The sequence below is a fragment of the Oncorhynchus clarkii genome, chromosome 5 (genome assembly GCF_045791955.1).
Source record: "Oncorhynchus clarkii lewisi isolate Uvic-CL-2024 chromosome 5, UVic_Ocla_1.0, whole genome shotgun sequence".
Classification (NCBI taxonomy): domain Eukaryota; kingdom Metazoa; phylum Chordata; class Actinopteri; order Salmoniformes; family Salmonidae; genus Oncorhynchus; species Oncorhynchus clarkii.
In genome coordinates, this window is record NC_092151.1 from 69730481 (window position 1) to 69753060 (window position 22580).

Consider the following 22580-nt stretch of genomic DNA (forward strand, 5'->3'; position numbering starts at 1 on the left):
ACCATGCCTACAGTAAAGAACACCATGCCTACAGTAAAGAACACCATGCCTACAGTATAGAATACAATGCCTACAGTATAGAACACCATGCCTACAGTAAATAACACCATGCCTACAGTATAGAACACCATGCCTACAGTATAGAACACCATGTCTACAGTATAGAACACCATGCCTACAGTAAATAACACCATGCCTACAGTATAGAACACCATGTCTACAGTATAGAACACCATGCCTACAGTATAGAACACCATGTCTACAGTACAGAACACCATGCCTACAGTATAGAACACCATGCCTACAGTATAGAACACCATGCCTACAGTACAGAACATCATGCCTACAGTACAGAACACCATGCCTACAGTGAAGAACACCATGCCTACAGTACAGAACACTATGCCTACAGAACTGATACCATGCCTACAGTATAGAATACAATGCCTGCAGTATAGAACACCATGCCTACAGTATAGAACACCATGCCTACAGTGAAGAACACCATGCCTACAGTACAGAACACTATGCCTACAGAACTGATACCATGCCTACAGTAAAGAACACCATGCCTACAGTAAAGAACACCATGCCTACAGTATAGAACACCATGCCTACAGTATAGAACACCATGTCTACAGTACAGAACACCATGCCTACAGTATAGAACACCATGCCTACAGTACAGAACATCATGCCTACAGTACAGAACACCATGCCTACAGTGAAGAACACCATGCCTACAGTATAGAACACCATGTCTACAGTATAGAACACCATGCCTACAGTATAGAACACCATGCCTACAGTATAGAATACAATGCCTGCAGTATAGAACACCATGCCTACAGTATAGAACACCATGTCTACAGTATAGAACACCATGCCTACAGTACAGAACACTATGCCTACAGTGAACTGACACCATGTCTACAGTATAGAACACCATGCCAACAGTGAAGAACACTATGCCTACAGTATAGAACACCATGCCTACAGTATAGAACACCATGCCTACAGTGAAGAACAACATGCCTAGTGAAGAACAACATGCCTAGTGAAGAACAACATGCCTAGTGAAGAACAACATGCCTACAGTATAGAACACCATGCCTACAGTGAAGAACAACATGCCTACAGTGAAGAACAACATGCCTAGTGAAGAACAACATGCCTACAGTGAACTGATACCATGCCTACAGTGAAGAACACCATGCCTAGTGAAGAACAACATGCCTACAGTGAATAACACCATGCCTACAGTGAATAACACCATGCCTACAGTATAGAACACCATGCCTACAGTATAGAACACCATGCCTACAGTGAAGAACACCATGCCTACAGTATAGAACACCATGCCTACAGTGAAGAACACCATGCCTACAGTATAGAACACCATGCCTACAGTGAAGAACACCATGCCTACAGTGAAGAACACCATGCCTACAGTATAGAACACCATGCCTACAGTGAAGAACACCATGCCTACAGTATAGAACACCATGCCTAGTGAATAACACCATGCCTACAGTATAGAACACCATGCCTACAGTGAAGAACACCATGCCTAGTGAAGAACAACATGCCTACAGTGAAGAACACCATGCCTACAGTACAGAACACTATGCCTACAGTGAACTGATACCATGCCTACAGTAAAGAACACCATGTCTACAGTAAAGAACACCATGTCTACAGTATAGAACACCATGTCTACAGCATAGAACACCATGCCTACAGTGAAGAACACCATGCCTAGTGAAGAACAACATGCCTACAGTGAAGAACACCATGCCTACAGTATAGAACACTATGCCTACAGTGTAGAACACCATGCCTACAGTGAAGAACACCATGCCTAGTGAAGAACACTAAGGCTACAGTGAACTGATACCATGCCTACAGTAAAGAACACCATGTCTACAGTAAAGAACACCATGTCTACAGTATAGAACACCATGTCTACAGTATAGAACACCATGCCTACAGTGAAGAACACCATGCCTAGTGAAGAACAACATGCCTACCGTGAAGAACACCATGCCTACAGTATAGAACACCATGCCTACAGTGAAGAACACCATGCCTACAGTATAGAACACTATGCCTACAGTATAGAAAACCATGCCTACAGTGAAGAACACCATGCCTAGTGAAGAACGCTAGGCCTACAGTGAAGAACACCATGCCTACAGTATAGAACACCATGCCTACAGTAAAGAACACCATGCCTACAGTGAAGAACACCATGCCTACAGTATAGAACACTATGCCTACAGTGAAGAACACCATGCCTAGTGAAGAACAACATGCCTACAGTGAACTGATACCATGCCTACAGTGAAGAACACCATGCCTACAGTAAAGAACACCATGCCTACAGAATATAACACTATGCCTACAGTGAAGAACACCATGCCCAGTGAAGAACAACATGCCTACAGTGAACTGATACCATGTCTACAGTAAAGAACAACATGCCTACAGTGAACTGATACCATGCCTACAGTGAAGAACACCATGCCTAGTGAAGAACAACATGCCTACAGTGAAGAACACCATGCCTACAGTATAGAACACCATGCCTACAGTGAAGAACACCATGCCTAGTGAAGAACAACATGCCTACAGTGAAGAACACCATGCCTACAGTACAGAACACTATGCCTACAGTGAACTGATACCATGCCTACAGTAAAGAACACCATGTCTACAGTAAAGAACACCATGTCTACAGTAAAGAACACCATGTCTACAGTAAAGAACACCATGTCTACAGTAAAGCACGGCAGTGGCAGCATCCTGTTGTGGGGGTGTTTCTCTTCAGCAGGGACAGGAGCACTTGTCAGGATAGAAGGGAAAATGGACAGTGCAAAATACCAACAGATTATTGAGGAGAACCTGCAGCCCTCTGCCAGAAAATTGAAAATGGGAAGATGGGTCATGTTTCAACATAACAATGACCCAAAGCACACTGCCAAAGCAACTGTAGAGTGGCTGAAGGACAAGAAGGTGAATGTCCTTGATTGGCCAAGTCAGAGCCCCAACCTAAATCCCATTGAGAATCTGTGGAATGACTTGAAGAGTGCAGTCCATGATCTGTCACCATGCAATTTGACTGAGCTTGAACAATTCTGCAAGGAAGAATGGGCAAATATAAGTTAGTAGAGCCGTATTCAAAGAAATCCATGGCTGTAATTCAAGCAAAAGCTGGTTCCACCAAGTAATAACTCAGGGTGGTGTTCACTTATCCTAATAGGGTATTTTACGGTATTAATTGTAATACATTTACACAGTAACTTCTTTGCCAATTCACTTGGATATTGTGTGTAAATAAGGCCGGAAAAAGTCTGATTTTATGTGTTTTCGTTTCAGGCTGTAAGGCAACAGAAGGTGAACATTTTAAAAGTGGGTGGTGACTTTCTGTACCCACTGTAGAGCTGGGACGATAAACCGAAAATGATTGACACCGACCATACAAATCAGTTATCACAGGCAATTTTCTGATATCGTTCATTACGATAAGTAGCATATACTAGAAAAATGTGACGTTTGAAATGAAATACGTTTGCTAATATGGGTGATTGTTAATGGGACAATTGATGGCTACAACCATCAAACTAGTTGTAGTAGTTTAAAGGATAATACAATTTTTAAAACGGTTGTGCACATTAATGTTATAAATTTAGCGTTCTATTATCGTTATTGCATCAATTCAGGCAATTTATCGCAATATGTATTTTTGGCCATATCGCTCAGCTCTAATAGAACATAACATGCACATTGCCTATGGAGCCGAGCTGACTCACTTTGTAGCCACAACTATTGTTTCACACTGAGACAGAGCGGCTTTTCTCAGAATGCTTTAAATCGAGCTAAAAAGTAGGCTACACATATACACACACACACACACACACACAGATGAAAACACAAATGCACACACATATGGGCACACACATTTGGCCTACATGCCACACGCTGGCAGTGTCACAGCAGATTAAAGATGGATGTGGCGGGTAAACATAGATATCTACCAACAAATATATGGGGTATTGGAAATGATGCAGATAACTACATTTCTAGTAGCCACAATCTGCAATATTAAAGCTGATCTACCCCCCTCCCCCCACACACAAAAAAAAAGTCTCGCTATGTGTTGTCAATGGCTAGGCTATACAGTATATTGGCAGAGCACACATCTGCTCGCACAGTAGGGCCTGCATCATTTCCATTTCCCTCTAGACTTAAAAAGTCAGAACCAAAGTCAAAGGCTTCTTATCTTTCAGGGTGTAGAAAAGTGCAAATCTAATTATTTAGGCCTATTGAATATGTATCTTACATAATAAAAAAACACAACAAAAAAATCCACTGCACTTTTTCCCTAAGGAATGTGTCACTCAGCCAAACCTCCAATGTGCAGACATGCTATCAACAAACTTCACGGACTGCAGCCTGATCTAAAAGCTGATAAAAGCTGAACCAATTACATCCTGGCTGGACATTTTCAAAGAATCAAGGAAATGTATTAACACACAGCTTGAACCTGTATTGAAAATTACCTTGCAAATGCAATATTGACCAGAGATTAATACAGCCTATAGCAGGTTAGGGTCTGCAAAAAAAACTAATGAGGTAATGTCAACTTGTGGTTTTAACATAGGTTGCAGATCCCATCCCCCTACCATTTGGAAGGCTGTTCGCTGCTCTAAGGTGACAGATGGTAATGGCATGCCTGTCTGCTGCATTTGTGGTTAACTTGGGACATGGGTAAATGAGCAAAAGCAATATAAACTGCTACAATCTTTTGGTAGCTAGTCAACCTCTGTCTGCACACATTTCTCACATGAACACTGTTTTTGTCAATATTTGCCACACTCACTGATTCATCACTGATGCACCGATTTACCATATATGCCTAGTTTATACAAATTCGCAGCTAAACAGACAAAACCAATCATGTTGCTGACATCAGTAAAAACATAGGCCTAAATCAAAACACAGGCAGAACTGTTGCCATGCTGTGCTAATAATAGACTGTGATATAGGCTTTGCAAAAGGCAACGGGTTCCATGTAAAACCTAGTTGACATCTCAACTGAAAGAGTGGGAAATGGAAGCGCTATGGTACATCAAGGTCATTTGTCAGTGAGTCCTACTAGTGTGGTGTGAACACTGACATACTCAGAAGCAAACTTATTTTATCTCTGGCACACAGATAGCGTTGAGCTCAAAGTAAATGCAGTCATAACATGCCCCCTATGTAGAGGTGTGACATTTCTGGATTCCTTGAGGTCAAAAAGAACATCAGAGTTTGACATAGTTTGAGACACATTCAGTATAGTTTAGCCTACCTCAGACATTCTATGCGTGCTCACACTGCAATAATATGCATTCTTCACCAATAGCCTAGCCTACATAAGAAGGTGTGATTATATCTGCATCCAGTCCACATTCTGTAGTTTCACTGGATGGAAATGGGAGCAACGGTGTTTACAAAGAAATACATCCTCTCTAAGAAATGAAGCATTTTAGGAAATGAAGGTGATTTGTTAAATGATTAGAGAAGCGGAGATAGTGTCGTGCCTCACCTTCCAATGCATCGACCCTTAAAACTGCAAGATTATCATATTGTCAGGGCACTGAACCTCACTGAATGAGCTTAAAAACGATGGGAGGTGGATTGTGGACCTGTATAGACTTATTAACAGACTGGTCAGTATGATGCTGTATTTCCATTTTACAGCTCCCATCTCTCCAGCAGACTATTCTCCTGGATCAGTGGTCATGCCAACATTCATCAGGCTACAGGTCATTCTGCATCTGATACTGCTGGACTCACCAGACAAAAAGTAGCTTGGTTTTCACAAAACGCAGCCTCCAGAATTATGATCAAATAGCGACCCCCCCCATTTCAAACTTCTTAACCTCCAAATATGAATCCACATGTCAGCTGCCAGTCAACTAATCAAACTGAAACTAACCTTGGGGGCTAAGTTTAGGCATTCATTCCAAGTGGTTAAGGTCTAAAAAATCAAATAAAAGAAGACTAAATAAAAAAATGTGTGCCTTGCACTGGGACTGAACCCACAATGTCCGGAGCCGTAGCTCACGATTTAGGTCTTCCTCAACCCCATCCACAAAGCCCTAGCTCGTTGTGAGCATACTAGGTGTTAACAGTCACTCACATTGTCCCTAGTGGATGGCTAATTGCCATGTAAGTACATCGACTTGCCATCACGTAACTTTGTGGTGAACGTGTGTAATCCACTGGAGTGCTAGCTCCTTTCACATTACAGTCTAATCAACTTCCCCACACTGACTCAATCCATACATTGAAATGGTGAATGTGCACCTTTGGAATGATGAAGTACAGGCCTTAACATAGCCAACATGTGCACAATGCTGTTGGAATTGGAAGTTAATTGCATAGTAGCCTTGACAACGCCACATTGAGTTCTTACATACTGTATTTTTAGCTGATGAAGACAAAAGACCCCAAAAACTTAAGATTCTCAGTGTAAAATGTTGCAAAGGACAAAAATTCAAATCACATTCATTCCAATGTGCCATGCAAATGTTATCATCATCTTATCGCTAATCAGTTTCTTAGCACTTGGCAAAGTGCCAGTCAAGTTCTTCCACACCGATCTCGACAAAACATTTCTGTATGGTTCGCTTTGTGCACAAAGTTGGAAGCACAGAATCATCTAGAATGCCATTGTATGCTGTCACGTTAAGATATCCCTTCACTGGAACTAAGGGGTCTAGCCTGAACCATGAAAAACAGCCCCAGACCGTTATTCCTCCTCCACCAACCTTTACAGTTGGCACTATGCATTGGGGCTGGTAACGTGCTGACATTCTTCTGCTGACGTTGCTTCCAGAGGCAGTTTGGAACTCGGTAGTGAGTGTTGCAACAGCCGATTTCAACACGCCATGCACTTCAGCACGTGGCGGTTCTGTTAGCTTGTGTGGCCTACCACTTCGCAGCTGAGCCGTTGTTGCTCCTAGATATTTCTACTTCACAATAACAGCACTTACAGTTGACCGGGGCAGCTCTAGCAGGGCAGAAATTTGACGAACTGACTTGTTGGAAAGGTGGCATCCTATGACGGTGCCATGTTGAAATTCACTGAGGTCTTCAGTATAGGCCATTCTACTGTCAATGTTTGTCTATGGAGATTGCATGACTGTGTGCTTGATTTTATACACCTGTCATCAATGGGAGTGGCTGAAATAGCAGAATCCACTCATTTGAAGCGGTATCCACATACTTAGTGTGCTAGCATATAAATCCCAATGTCAAGAGCACATTTATGATCCATTTATCCATCGCTGATCCATCGCTCCCACATCGGCATACAAACCGCAAGTGTAGACCTGTGATTTTTTATTCAATAGTAGTCACTACAGCGCTCATAGCCATAGCCCATAGAGCTTTTCCTTTCCCCAGTAACTAGGCTACACTACAATGACAATTGTCACATCTATGCTCACAGAGCTGAGGAACAAAGACAAAGCCATCCAATAAAAAGAGAAAATCCTACCCAGAAATTAAGGCTGATTACACAGCATTTAGCCCAAAATGCAGACCAATAAACATTATTATCTGTAGCTTCCTACAGGCTACTTACCACCGTAGTAAGTCTGTTTTCACAACAAATATGTTTTGAAAGGGCACAGTCTACCAGTTTCACAACCTGCAAGACAAACAGAGGGTCAAAAATAAGCAATTGACAAACATACTGCAGCACTACAAAATGTCAAAGCCTCTTTTGTATGTTAAATGGTTATGAGATTATGTTGGATATCTCGGCTATTTGGGAACGGAAAACATGCTGCATGGTCTGTCTGCCATACACTTGCCAAGCTATCTTCAATATCTTTAGAGCAGGGATCCCCAACTGGCAGAACTGATTTTATTTGGCCCCACAAGTTCAGATTTTTATTTCTGGACATTAGACTAAAAACACCAGAAAATCCGCTCCAAGTGATTTTAATTTTGGAAATCTGTTCCAAAGTATTCCCATGCATAATAGAGATACACACACTCAGTTGCCAGTGTCTCAGGTACCACCTTGTTCACTAAAAATGGTTTGATCCTACAGACAGTCACGTGGCTGTGGATTGCTATATAAAAGGCAGACAGGCATCCAGTTACTGTTCGATTGAACGTTAGAATGGGCAAAGCGAGTGACCTAAGTGACTGAACGTGGTATGATCGTCGGTGCTAGGCGCCGGGCACACCATTTCCAGTATCTCAGAAACAGCCAGCCTCCTGGGCTTTTCACGCACGACAGTGTCTAGGGTTTACAGAGAATAGTGAGACAAACAAAAAACATCCAGTCAGCGGCAGTCCTGTGGGCAAAAACAGCATGGTCGAAGGAGAATGCCAAGAATCATGCAAGCTAACAGGCAGGCCACAAACAGGAAAATAATGGAGCAGTAAAACAGCGGTGTGCAGAACGGCATCTCGGAACGCACAACTCGTTGGTTGGGCTATTGCAGCAGACGACCACACCGGGTTCCACTCCCATCAGCTAACAACAAGAAGAAGCGGCCCCTAATCCGACAAATCCCGGTTCATGTTGCGTCATGCTGATGGCAGAGTCAGGATTTGGAGTAAGCAGCATGAGTCCATGGCCCATCCTGCCTGGTGTGAACAATACAGGCTGGTGGCAGTGGTGTAATGGTATGGGGAATGTTTTCCTGGCACAAGTTAGGTCCATTGATTCCAATTGATCAATGTTTGAACACCACACCTTGTAGAATCCATGCCCCAAAGAACTCAGGTTGTTCTGGAGGAAAAGGGGAGGTTCCAACCAGGTATCTGTTCGGCCTTCTTGCAGACAAATTCACAAGCCAACAAATGATTTGTAATTACGTTCCGGGCCCCCTGACCATCCACTCAAGAAAAAAAATTGGCCTGAATCTAGTTGATTATCCCTGCTTTATAGTATATTTAGGCCTGTTTAGCCCAGGCAGATCACTCAAAAGTGACTTTGAAATTGGATGTCAGGAAATGCCTTTAAAACAGGCCACCAGGGGCAACAGTGAGCGCTATTACCATCAAGTAATCCCATGATTCTGGATCAGAAGTTTCAATCCCAACGGTGGACACTACTTTTTTGTTTTAACACTATCCCAAACCTTATCCCTTACCTTAACAATTCGGAATGAGTGTCTAAAGCTAATATCCAAAACCTTAACTTTCCGAATTTGACATTTGGAGCAACTTCGAAATTTGACTTTGGAGAAGCGTGGATAAACGTCTAACTCTGCAGTGAGACTGTGAGAGCTTGTTGGTTTAGCCAACAGCATGCTTGATGCATTTATTCAAGGCACAATTTTGTTTACTTACAATGTCAACAGAACATTTGTATTTATTGGAAAGCAGCATCAAGCTCATTACCGTGCACTTTTACCACACTGTGAAATTCATCATATCTTTATCTGTAGCATAATAAACTGCATGCTTTCCCGAGTCGTAGTGGGAGGACCAGACTACATATCACGTGACTCCAAGTTTACTTCGATGATGGTTATTATATCAATATTTGCGCATAACAGCGTTTCCACCGCCATTTCTCGGATAATACATTTTACAGAAACAAAAAGATCTCACCTTGTTCAACGTATTTTGTTTTGTCGACATATGGAAAGTTTATAGACAAATTTGCTGTTTCTATCAGGCCTGTCGTGACATTTTTTATCCAACATACTTTACTCACATAAAAAGGTTGGATGGAAACCTGGTTACAGTTGAGAATGTTTTTATTCAAAACTTTATGAAGATCATCCCAAAAACATTTTAGGGTCTCAAGGTAAAAAGCTAACGCTTCCTAATTTAGCTCAAATTAAATCCACCGCTCACTGAGTACACTCAAAAAATACATATTTCTGTCTTGCATAAGAGACAATGGCAGCAGGAACAGTGCCTAAAATGATGGCGCGTAAGTATTTCACCAGCCACGTTGGCGGATGGTCAGGGCTCCACATTGCATGCATTTCACTCGCATTTGTGAATATAGGCCTAGCTGCAACATTCGAGTAAAAAAAAGGCTACTTATATCAAAGTACATCTGACTTCAGGCTGACATGTAAAATTCACATGTTATTCAATCATTGCACTCACACTGCGTAGCCAGGCGCTAAAATAGAACTTGGTTATATTTGTGACACTTGATGCGCTACAAGTCCCGCCTCACCCATCTCCTCATTGGTTTTAGGAGCATATACACACGTGGGTGATTGAAAGGTGAACTGAGGTCCACAATTCAGTTGGTGGTGGTAATGCACCTTAAAGTTGGTTGCCAACCGCCATATAAAGTCCAAAGAAGAAAAAGAAGACTGAAGGAGGAGAGATTTTGTTTCTAGTACTCGGTTTACCCGTCTATCTGTGGATTAATTGTCGGAGTAGAAGACCTTGTGCATTTCAGGTAAAATAAAATGAGCTAGCAACAGCAAGCTAGCTAAATTGCCATAAATGTTTAATGCTTTTCAACCTGTCCCCAAATTAATATAGTTGGTTCAGAGTTTGTTTTTATATTTCAACCTGCGTGTCCTGATCAAGTCTGGTGTGGATGGACAAAATCAACATACGCGTGAGCGGTCTGGTCAGCATGCAAAGCTTTCTGTTGACTGCTACATAAAGCCTTCTGTCGTTCAAAGGCAATGTTAAAAGAAAGCACTTCAACCACTGCACCAGACTGATTTGTACATTGCAAAAATTTCTAAAAGCCTGTTTTGCTTTGTCATTATAGGGTATTGTGTGTAGATTGATGAGGGGGAAAAATGTAATCCATTTTAGAGTAAGGCTGTAAAGTAAATGTTTTTTGCAAAAAGTCAAGTGGTCTGAATACTTCCTGAATGCACTGTAGAAGCTTCAGTAACTAGCTTCAAATTGTTTGTCATTTTGGAACTAAATTATTAATAATAATAAATTATTATTATTATATTAAATAGATTTAATTATTTACCTGTAAGGAATGTCATTTGCCCCAATATTATGGTCATAGATTGAATTAACCCTGATATGTATCAAATTACATTATAAAACAGTTTAGATGTAATTAGTCAAATTATTTAGTGTGCTTTGAGTCTCAGTTCTTCTGTTATTAATATGGTGTTATTTTTTATGAAATGGCATATATAATAGAAGATATTCAAGCTGTTATTTTAGTTCTATCAACTATCAACATATTGTTCAATGTTAATAAAAAAAAGCTCAGTGGTTATTCTGTGACTTGAGCTAATACGCTTTCAGTTTTTTGCCCTGGTATTGTTTCGGTTTAAAGTATCGTCTTGGTATCGAGTATCGTTTCGGTTTCGAGTATTGTGATACTAAACCTGGTATTGAAGTCCAAATTCTGGTATCGTGACAACACTAGATCATTCAGTGGGTGCAACAAGTCTACCTTTTGCTGGTAACCACGCAAGGTAAGGATAGTTTGTCACCAATAGTCTATAGCCTCCTTAATTCCTTACTCACAATACAACAGCGTTGATAGTACAAGCAGGCATTTATGAAAATCAACTTTCAAGATTTAGCTCAGATATCAGCTTGGTTATAGAGGGAGGTCAATGTGCTTACCATGTGCCCGAACGTCATTCAGATATGACAGTATCCTTCTTCAGTCTGAGGACAAAAGAAAGAGATTCTGATTAGAATACATTAATAAGCGTTAAACTAAATTGCCATCTCACTCAACCTTTAGTGTAAGGCTAACCCACAAACAGAAGTCAACCAATTCTAATCTTCAAGTCTGCTTCTCCATACTACTTCAGCAAGCAACAGTATACGGTTCACTAAATTAGAGCCTTTAGATTTGTCTAACTAATAAGCCGAAGCAGGATGGTCCTTGATGCCAAAAATCAGTAAATAGCCTAGCCTAAGTAACACAGTTTTCAGATGAAAAGGTGCTAAGAGAGGGGATCCTCTTGCTATTTGATGAGAGTCAATACAGTATACCCCAGGGATTAGTATTTAATTAAAGCTTTAAGAGATGTTGTAAGTGATGGCCTACATGACCGATGAGTAAGGGAACTCCTCCTCTCCCTTTCCTTCCCCCGCTGTTATCGCAGCACAGATCACATTCCATAGCAGAGTTTCTAAGATGGGCAAAGGTAGGCTAGCATTTTACTGGACGTATACAGATCCTGGAAATGCTTAGCAAGCGAGTCAGACTACTTGGCTCAGCACAGGAAGAGCGAGATCCTACAGACCCAGCATGTCATTAAATAGCAGTTTAACGTGTTTGGTAGCTTGCTATATTTTCATTGCAGCATACATTCTGCTGTGTTTGTTTAGTTATTGTGTTTGACTTATAGCCTACTTCCCTGATTCTGGAATCTAGACTTTGGCTCATCATTCACAAGGTTTGTAGTTCATTGTACAGTATACAACCACCAGGCTATTTCATGCGAGTCAGAAATTTAAATTAGATAATCCTAATAATGGACATGAAGGTTTCACTGTTTAACTTGTGCAACACATTTTTTGATACCCATGGGAAGACAATCTAAAGTCACCTTCAATGGTCAATTACCACCCTCTACTTCGCTGGTCTATGCTAAATCATTGATAACTTTAGTTCAATTTAATAGATAGCTAAGAATCGGCAATGTTTTGCACATTGGCCTAGATTTAATGTGCTCCAAAGAAAAGTGCTCAAGTTTAGGCCTAAATAGAACACCTCTCCTCTTGGTTGAAAATAAAGGATATGAGGATCATAGCCAATCAACTAGCACTTTTAAAAAAAACGTAGTTAACTAGGCAAGTCAGTTAAGAACAAGTTCTTATTTACAATGACCTACCCGGGCCAAACCTTAACCCAGGCGACACTGGGCCAATTGTGCGCCGCCCTATGGGACTCCCAATCATGGCTGGTTGTGACACAGCCCAGGATCGAACTGAGATGTCTGAGATGCAGCACCTTAGACTGCTGCGCCACTCATGTGAATATACTGTAGGTCTACTCCTCCTTTATTAGTCCTAAACTCAGGTCAGTGAAATAAGAGACTACCATTTGATTGGTATGGCATACAGTCCTTGACTGGTTCATATGATTCACGTGATTTCTAATATTAGGTCAGACTTCTCAGGAAGTTGTGCACACCATCTAAAAGACCAGCCCATGTAAACACAGCCTTTGGCACCAAGCAGGTAATTCTTAGCTTACTGCTGCTAGCTAAGAGTAAGGGATCTATTCAATCTGTATCGCTGAAGCGTTACAAATTGGACGATAGAAATGTTAAAGTAATTTCCAATTGAGCCGCCATCTGCAGCGTTTACCATGAATGCCGTCTCCGCTAATACAGAAACATTGCCTTTAAATGTATATCACGCTGTAATGCTGAATTTCTGTGATGTATATTGATTAGAGCCCTAAACCTGCCTGTATCCTAATTCGCTGTAAAAAAAAAAATAATGTTTTGCACATTGGCCTAGATTTAATGTGCTCCAAAGAAAAGCTGCCTCCTCCTCCACTGATTGCTCTGCTTGACCAATACAATCATTATTCCCAGCGTGTTTCACTATTCTGATCGAAATTGTGATATTGGCATGTGCAATATCCATATTGCAAGAGGCTGCGATTTTCTCCTTTCTTAGAAACTGTGTTAATACAACAATAACTACTATGGTACCTCTTACAATGAGATGCTCTAGACTCCCCGTTCATTCACTCTGTACATGCACAGAGGATGCTAACCAATCATAAGTGGGTTCTCACTCTGCATGGCCCGCACATGCTGGCCAATCATAAGCATCCCCGCTTGGAGTGTACAGTTAGATGCTGGTGAGGAGAGAAAGGGCTTTACCAAATACAGTACAGGTTTAGAAACAATGTGGCTTTACCTCTGTGTGTGTCAGAAACACGAGTCCTGCTAGTGCTAACGAGAAAGTCGATTTGGTGGTATGGCAGTATTTCAGCTACAGGCAAACCAATGTCAACCAAATGCAACAGTTGTTACAAAGTACTTCAGCATTGTGGCGACAACAAGAGGAAACACGACAAATATATTCAATAATTTGAAGAAGAACCATCCCCTAATTTATGACGATAGCATGGTAAAAATAAAGCGACTGACAGCAGCAAAGCCCCTCAGCCACTACCACCCACCTACGTTAAACAGGAAATGATTTCCGGTCTTCACGTGTCACGACCTACGAAAAACATTCCATGGACACAGAAATCACAGAGGCCATCACCTATCACACAGTCAGCAAAGATCGCTTCAAGCACAGGGAAGGTATGCCTTGGGACTTAGAGGCACTACTCTAAAGTGGGAGGGTGCTCTGGGTTCAGGGGCATTCAGCATGTTAAACTTGACCTCTGGGGTCACAACACACACCATGTGATAAGTGTCAACAGGGAGAGAAGAGGAGAGGGGCTGCTGCTGCTGTTTGTCTCACTGGGCCTCCCCAGAGGAAAAACAAATTACAGAGCAACGGAAAGGTCCCCAACACACAGCCTGGCACTGATTTATATTAGCTTATGAAGAAGAGTTAACTTCTCATCTCTCTAGCTACGCATTATACCTTTTTTATTTATCCTAACCCTCAACGGAGCTTCATCATTCCTTCCAAGCTGAACCCCCTTCAGATTAGCGTAGAGGTCAGCATTATTACTATTGGGCCTAGGCTAAGTCTAGCTCTGTCAGTCATGTCACTTGATTTCCCTTTGGCTCAATACATTATTTAGGCTAAATAAGGCTCATTGTGAAGGTTTAAAACAAACCAACTGTCATATAGCCTATTGGTGTAAGGTTGCGTTCACATGCTCCTTGCAAGAAGAAAATTCTGAACTGTCTAGCCTAACTGGGAAACGTGGGGTACAACGACGCTATCCAAGTTTCCCACTAGTATTCCCAAATTGGAAGCGCACATGGAATTTGGCTTATACGGGAGTTTCATCAGTAGTCCCAAGTTTCCAATTATAAAGCATGTGAACACACAATAAGAACTAGCCTGAACTAAGATCATATTTCTGACTGTATTTCTGATTGTTAAATTCTCAGCCTATGTGTGCCATTTAAATTAAATATGATTTGGTATGAGAACTATTGATAGATGATTTTGTATTTATGTCTTGTTCTTTCATGGTCCTGGCAAGGTCCTGGCAATCTATGAAACAAAGAACTGCAGCTGAAGAACTGAAATCCACTCATCCCACCCCTCCCCCACATGTTCCTTCAGTCTACTGTCAAGCACCTGTTACATAACTGAGCTAGTCCACCACTAGCTACATAAGAGGGTGAGACTTTAAGCTATGTAAATATGATCAACTTAATGTCTATATGAAGTATGAATATAGGCATCTTGTGTATAACGCAGATCATTAACTAGACTAGTGTTGTGTTAGGCCTTTGTTCTATTGTTTTAATAGATAATTTCACTGATTGAATATCCCCATAATATAATAAAGCATAGTGGTCAGACAATACTGGGTCAATACCATCTTACACAGGAGCTAGGTTTACCTGCAACATTTCAATTCAATATAAATTCTTAGGTCAAGCAATACAACTGGAATATACACTGAGTGAACAAAATATTAGGAACATCTGCTCTTTCCATGACAGACTGACCAGGTGTATCCTGGTTAAAGCTATGATCTCTTCTTGATGTCACTTATTAAATCCACTTATGTCAGTGTAGATGAAGGGGAGGAGTCAGGTTAATTATGGATTTTTAAGCCTTGAGACAGACGGATTGTGCATGAGGGTGAATGGGCAAGACAACATATTTAAGAGCCTTTCAACAGGGTATGGTAGTATGTGACAGGCGGACCGGTTTGTGTCAAGAACGGCAATGCTGCTGGGTTTTTCACACGTAACAGTTTCCACAGGTATGCTGGCCCATGTCGACTCCAATGCGTCCCACAGTTGTGTCAAGTTGGCTGGATGTCCTTTGGGTGGTGAACCATTCTTGATACAACTGTGGGAAGCATTGGAGTCAACATGTGGCAGCATCCCTGGACATCAACTAGGCTATTGCTGTGTCATTAAGTTGAGCTATGCTGCTTTTCGACTATAACACCAGTTACACTAGTAGTGTATACACCCTTATGTTATGCTAGTGAAATGGTGTTGCCATAGCTAGGGCTGGCACTGAGGACTTCTAAAAAGCAGGCTCAACAACCTCTGCATAATCAAAACATTTGCCTTGTGAAAAGGTGTTCAAGTTCAGTGAGCCATTGTTATGAAATGAAAGCTGAAAAGTACCAGTGGTCTGGCTTTGGCCCCAAGTGAGAGCAGGTCCGCCAGAGCCATGGCCTAGTGCGACAAGGTGCAGAAGGAAACAGAAAAGTCTGAGCCTTTTGGGTAACACACCGGGTAAATGCGCCACTAGAGCAGCACTCTCTGACTCGGAGTTCCCTTCCCCCACACTCATGTGTTACATTGCTGAATTGTCAATAAGCTCTGATTTTGTTTCTTTATTATTATTATTATGATTTATAAGTTAACATACGCCTAAATAAATGTTTCCACATATCCAAATCCATTTTGTATAGCTAGCCAGTTAATGGTGTAACATGCTTATTTGTGTCCATGTGTCACAACAAAGCTTACATTAACAGCTAGATTTGTGGCTACAAATCTGTTTTCAAACCCTCTGATAAAACTTTTCTAATGGTTTAGCTAAAATGCTTGGCAGTGATGATAATCATCATCATCATACATTTAAAGTGGCTAACAAACAACCTTACACAGCCTGTGAAGTTGTAGACAGGCGTAGGAAGCAAGCTTCTAGTCACCACACGCGCACATATTTACATACACACACATTCATACACATGCGCGCGCGGACACACGCTGACGCTGCCCATCCCCCACCTTTGTGAAATCACCAAAATAAATGTCCGTGACACTGAAATAATTGATCATAACCACCTACAAACAATAGTGTACAATGAATGCGTCTCGTAGTATATTGTATATGACCTACAATCACGAGAAAAGCCAAGAAAACACTTACTTAAATGCCCAGATTACACAAGGGGTGCCTTCTCTGCTGTGCTCCTTATATGGAATCTCCTCCTCCACCGCTATTTTCTAAAATATAGTCATAAATAAAGCGTTATAAGTCTACTCCGAGATGGCAGCTTGGTAGTTAAAATCCCAAATGAGCCATGTGTTTTGATTACATAAGTGTAGCATTTGATAAATCCTTTAAAAAAATTACATTGAAGAGCAATTGGGGTACATTGTGAGGTTGCTTGCTAGTGGAGAAAGAGCCAAACGGTTCACAACCAGCCAACGGCTTCAGACACTGAAACACTGAGGAGGTGACTCTCCAGGCAAAAATGAGGAAGCCAATTCTCTGCAGTTAGGTAGAAACTGGAGGACACAAAAACATAAAAATAAGTGTCGCAGTATAAAGCAGTGCTTTATGTACCTATATACCTAATGTTGTTGAAATAGTCTTTATAGAAAATACACATTAGAGCACTAAACACATTTTTGTCGCAGATGCAGAAATCTCTATAAAAGAATGCTAATATCTACAACATAATTTATCACACACTGGCCTGAAATAGGTGAATTATGTAAAAACATAACAAAAAAACATCTGGTGCATTTTTAAATAACAGCTGTTGTGTCTTGCCTAAACAGCTAGCTACTAAATCTACAAAAGAAAAATATTTTTGGAAATTAAAGTTGAACGACTTCCCAAAGAAGGGTCTAAACTGCAGTAAAACGGGGTGGCAGTGCCAGGATGATGTAGCACAATGCTAAATTGTTAAGTTAGCTTGCTAGTGAGCTATCAAGTTAACCATCTATTCTTGGAAGCTAAATAGATGTGAATTATGGTAGATGTAAAAATTGGTTTGACCTGTTACAGGCCCAGTGCAGTCAAAAAATATGATAAAATATATAACATAGGAGAATCATTTTTTTTGATATATATGTATATATATATATATATATATATATATATATATATATATATATATATATATATATATACGTAAACTCAGCAAAAACGTAAACGTCCTCTCACTGTCAACTGTGTTTATTTTCAGCAAACTTAACATTTGAAAATATTTGTAGATTATTAAGATTAAGATTCAACAATTGAGACATAAACATCTGCAGTCCTCATGCATCCTTGCAGCATGCCTAAGGCACATTCACGGAGATGAGCAGGGACCCTGGGCATCTTTCTTTTGGTGTTTTTCAGTCAGTAGAAAGGCCTCTTTAGTGTCCTAAGTTTTCATAACTGTGACCTTAACTGCCTACCATCTGTAAGCTGTTAGTGTCTTCACGACCGTTCCACAGGTGCATGTTCATTAATTATTTATGGTTCATTTAACAAGCATGGGAAAAAGTGTTTAACCCCTTTACAATGAAGATCTGTGAAGTTATTTGGATTTTTATTAATTGTCTTTGAAAGACAGGGTCCTGAAAAAGGGATGTTTTTTTTTTGCTGAGTTTATATATTTCCACACTAAGGTTGGAATAATTCTGTGAAATTGTGAAAATTATGATAACACCCTTTAAGTATAAGAACTGTTTGAAAAGACCGCCTGAAATTTCAGTCTGTTTTGGTGGGATAGTTTTGGCCTGCCTCACAAGGCGGTAAATTAGTTAATACACCAATAAGAAAGAGAGTTCCTAACTTCTCTGCCAATAACAGCAAATTTGCAGTTTTCCCCTCCCCACTCAGAACACTCCCAGACAGTCTTCGCTACATGTTTGCTTGAGAAATGGCTAAGAAGCTATTTTTGTTTGTTTTTGATCATTTTAGTTTTTGATAATTTTAATTGAAAACAAACCACACCAAGGTACTTCAGTGTTACCCAGAAATGATTTGACATTGAGATCAAAACAGCTGCATTGGACCTTTAAAACAAGATGGTGCTAATGAACAGATGTTCCAGTCCCAGTTCCACAGAAAAAAACTAGCTATGATGATACAAATACACAACAGCAAAAATATCTAATGTTAAGAATAATGATGCCTGTCCTGATCTAATTACTCTGGTTATGATCATGTATAAATAACAGTCTAACTAACAAACAATCTAATCTAGGCCTAACCACTGGTTGTTTCTAAAGGCCTACATTGATGTAAGCAGGATCTTTGTTGGATTGTGGCATTATATGATTAGAAATTATTGAATAATATTATTGGCCGCTACTAGTGCACACACAGCTAACTAGGTTTTGGGTTCAAAATGCACCGCTACTCTTTAAATACATCAAAAATGGAGACTGTTGAGGGGAGGATGGCTCATAATATGGAGTCAATGGAATGGTGTCAAAATATATATATATTTTTTTATGTGTTTGATACCATTCATTCACTCCATTCCGGGTATTATTATGATCCATCCTCCCCTCAGAAGCCTCCACCTCAAAAGTGGAGCCTCCACCTCTGAAGTATGTTCAAGAACATTGAAAAACGTTTTAGGGAAAAATGTAATTCTGTACAAACCGTCACACAACTTAGCAAACATTGAATCGAACTGAACGCACCCCAGGTCGGGATAGGGAAAGGATACTCTGTTACACGTGTACAAACTGCAGGGTCTTCCTGTTTCACGATTGGCTCTCATTCTCATTGGTTGAAAACATGAATAATATTACAATAGTTCACACCCCTCCAACAGATGTTTTTGTTTTTATCATGATACTGTAAAGTAAGAGAGTATGCCTAATATAGTTTGCTGAAATGTAACATGTAACATCTTTAAATGATAGCCCTATTATGCTTAAGGTTTCATGTCACCAACACACTCCCAAACCCTACAAGATTTAGATAAGGAGGATATTCAGATCTCTATTTAGCTTTGTAGAATCATAAATCTACATTTTAGTCTTGGGTGAATAGGCCAGTGAGGTGAGGATAGAGAGTAGAGACAAGATAAGAATGAGCTGTTTGAGACAACTCAAAAGCACTGAGGAGGGAGTCTCTGGAAACAAAGTGGGGGAGTGATGAGAGGCAGAGTAGAGTCTGAAGCTCCTCTGGGCAGAGGACTGCCAGTGTAATGCCCTTTACGGCACACACCAGGGAGAGACAAGTGAACAGTGGTAGGGAAAAGAGGAGAAGAAGTAAGGCAGTTATTTTCAGACATCTCACCCCTCGCTGGGATCTCAGGAGAAGGCTCTAGCAATAGTCTTCAGGAATCCATGGTCATATCACGATGTGTAAAATACTGTATGATTTGTATTGTTGTATTGCATGATGGTGTGTGTGTGTGTGACAGTGAGATGGAGAGAGAAAACGATTCCCCCTTTTCAATTCAATCAGGCTTTATTGGCATGAGAAACATGTTTACATTGCCAAATCAAGTCAAATAAAGAAGAAACAGAAGTGAGAAGAAACAAAAATCAACATCAACAAAAAAACATTTAAAAAATGTACAGTAAACATTGCACTCAAAGGTTTTAAATGTTATATTATCAGCTATGTACAGTGTGTTTAACAATGTGCAAATAGTTGTAGTATGAATAGTAGGGGAAGATGAGTAAACAGATAAATATTGGTGGTATTTACAATGTTTGTGATCCACTGGTTGCCCTGTTTTCATGGCAACGGGTCACAAATCTTTCTGCTTTGATTGTACATGCTGTATTTCGCCCAACAGAGTTACATTTTCTCTTTCAATTAATGAGGTTTCAGTGCCCTGTTCAATAGATCTATAGCCCCTAGGAGGTCTCCACAACTTTCCGTGACCCTGGCCATCTAAACAGCAGAGCCAGTAGATGTCCTTTGCCGATAAACCCTGACAATGCAAGCCATTGATTACATCCCAACCATCCTTCCCCACTGACAGGGAGACATTTCTTCTCTCTGCCTATAAATTCTGTGTGATGGCACAGAATTAGTATTTGAAATGTCTGCAGCATCTAGATATGCCTGTACATAGCGCAAGGAAATTATATTTACAGGGCAAGGAAAAGTTATTTGAGAATTTCCGGTTTCTAGCAAAGAAGGATTTTGTGTAATACAGCTTTATAACGACTCAGTAATGTAGATACTGTGATATGGTATAATTTGAGTGCAACGTAAATCATTAAGATTGAAACTCCTACTGTAGATAAGTGAATACATTATTCAGGAGCACAACCAAGTGCTGCTTGAGGTTGCATACTTTTCTTTCAGTCGATACGAGTGGAGCCTGGGCTGTTCTATTTCTGAATCGATCCAAACCTCTGTACATTAACATTTACAAATGGTAAATCTAACTCAGACAGTTAACTGTCCTCCAGAGAGAAGACAGAGGAAACTACATAGCATAGAAGAGAGAAAATGCTCTTATTTGAAACCAAAATAATACAAGTTGGTAATTGTTTATGCAATTTCGATGTAAGCCATCCTGTGAGATCTGCATTAACATCTTTATTTATAGAGATTTCTTTTACATAATATGTAAACAAATGGGTTGTGCTTTTATAGATAAACCAGGTTTTTTGTTTGCAGGTTTTGTAAGTATGCTTCCTTGTTGTTTCAGTAATTTGTGAGTTTGACAAATAATAAGTTATTGTACAGTTGCACGTGAACTCACCATCATTGTAAAATCATTGTAAAATAGAGTTAGAAATAACTCAATATCAATTTAGATGGTGTGATTGTATGTACATTTCATTTTGATCATAGTGTAACGACCCTGCGTTTATAAGCGCAGGAATCAGAAGTGATCGGACCTTGCATCCACGACACGTGTGCTTGGTCGGTGAGCGCGTTCCTGTAGGCGCGAAGACGCGCCCTCTGAAAGAAGGGAGAACGACCCTGGGTTTATAAGCGCGGAAATCGACTCTGCCGTGCGAGCATGCTTTTGCGGCACAGTCGATAGCGCGCCGGACCTCGGGCTCGAAGGTCGAGGGTTCGAGACCTGCTCCCTGCTGTTTCATTACAATATGAATACAAACCCGAATCTGATAAGGACTTTATAAAGCACCACATAAATGTGCACAGAATATTTTTTCCTTGTGTGCTGAGGGGTGGGAGAGAAAAGCGTATGTGATCGTCCAACTCCTCCTTTGCTCTTTGCAGTCTGAGTCAGGACTGTGGTTTTGGCAGCAACGGAGAAGCATTTCCTGTGAAACATGTTACGTAATGTGTAATTTAGTATTTTCCCCCTTTTAATACATTTGCACCCTCCGTTTAGCAAAACAGTTTTGGAATTCTACCCTCTGTTTGCTATGAGAGGTTGTAATATGTTATCCATTTCAACATTACCCTCAATTAGCTCTGTCGTGACATTCCACTTTGTCCATAATGGCAGCCTCTGCTCCTAGCTATTCTAATTGAGTTCTCATCAGAATACAGGGGAGAGATTATTGTAAACTATTTAAAAGCTGCGCAGCTACTGGGAGAGATTTTGTCTGCGGAAACGAGACTGCAGGATCCCACCCATCCCCCACATTAGCTTGTAAACCCACTTTTGCCTGGCTGGTCACTGACTGCAATAGATAGATTCCACCCCACCCCCTATCCTTTGCTCAGTCATTCAACTTGGAGAGTCAATAACAAGCTGACATCATTGGTTTGTACATTACACTGCTACTTTCATTCTACCCACAATATCTTTAAGATAGGAGCATTTTGGTTGGAGATATAAACCT

General features: G+C 40.6%; 1 protein-coding gene across 4 annotated transcripts in view; it reads right to left on the minus strand.

Moving 5' to 3' along the window:
* LOC139409295 (TBL1X/Y related 1a) overlaps positions 1-17254 on the minus strand; it is a 29850-nt gene extending 12596 nt beyond the window's left edge. The window contains exons 1-4 of one of the 4 annotated variants that reach the window (XM_071154220.1): positions 17191-17250; positions 16984-17060; positions 11596-11640; positions 7637-7702 (exon numbers count right to left, since the gene is read on the minus strand). The gene's annotated coding sequence lies outside the window, so the exon portion shown is untranslated. Of the gene's footprint in view, positions 1-7636; positions 7703-11595; positions 11641-16983; positions 17061-17190 lie in introns of all 4 variants that reach the window. The other 3 variants (XM_071154218.1, XM_071154219.1, XM_071154221.1) reach the window with 3 other exon arrangements.
* Between the last annotated feature and the right edge of the window lie 5326 nt (positions 17255-22580).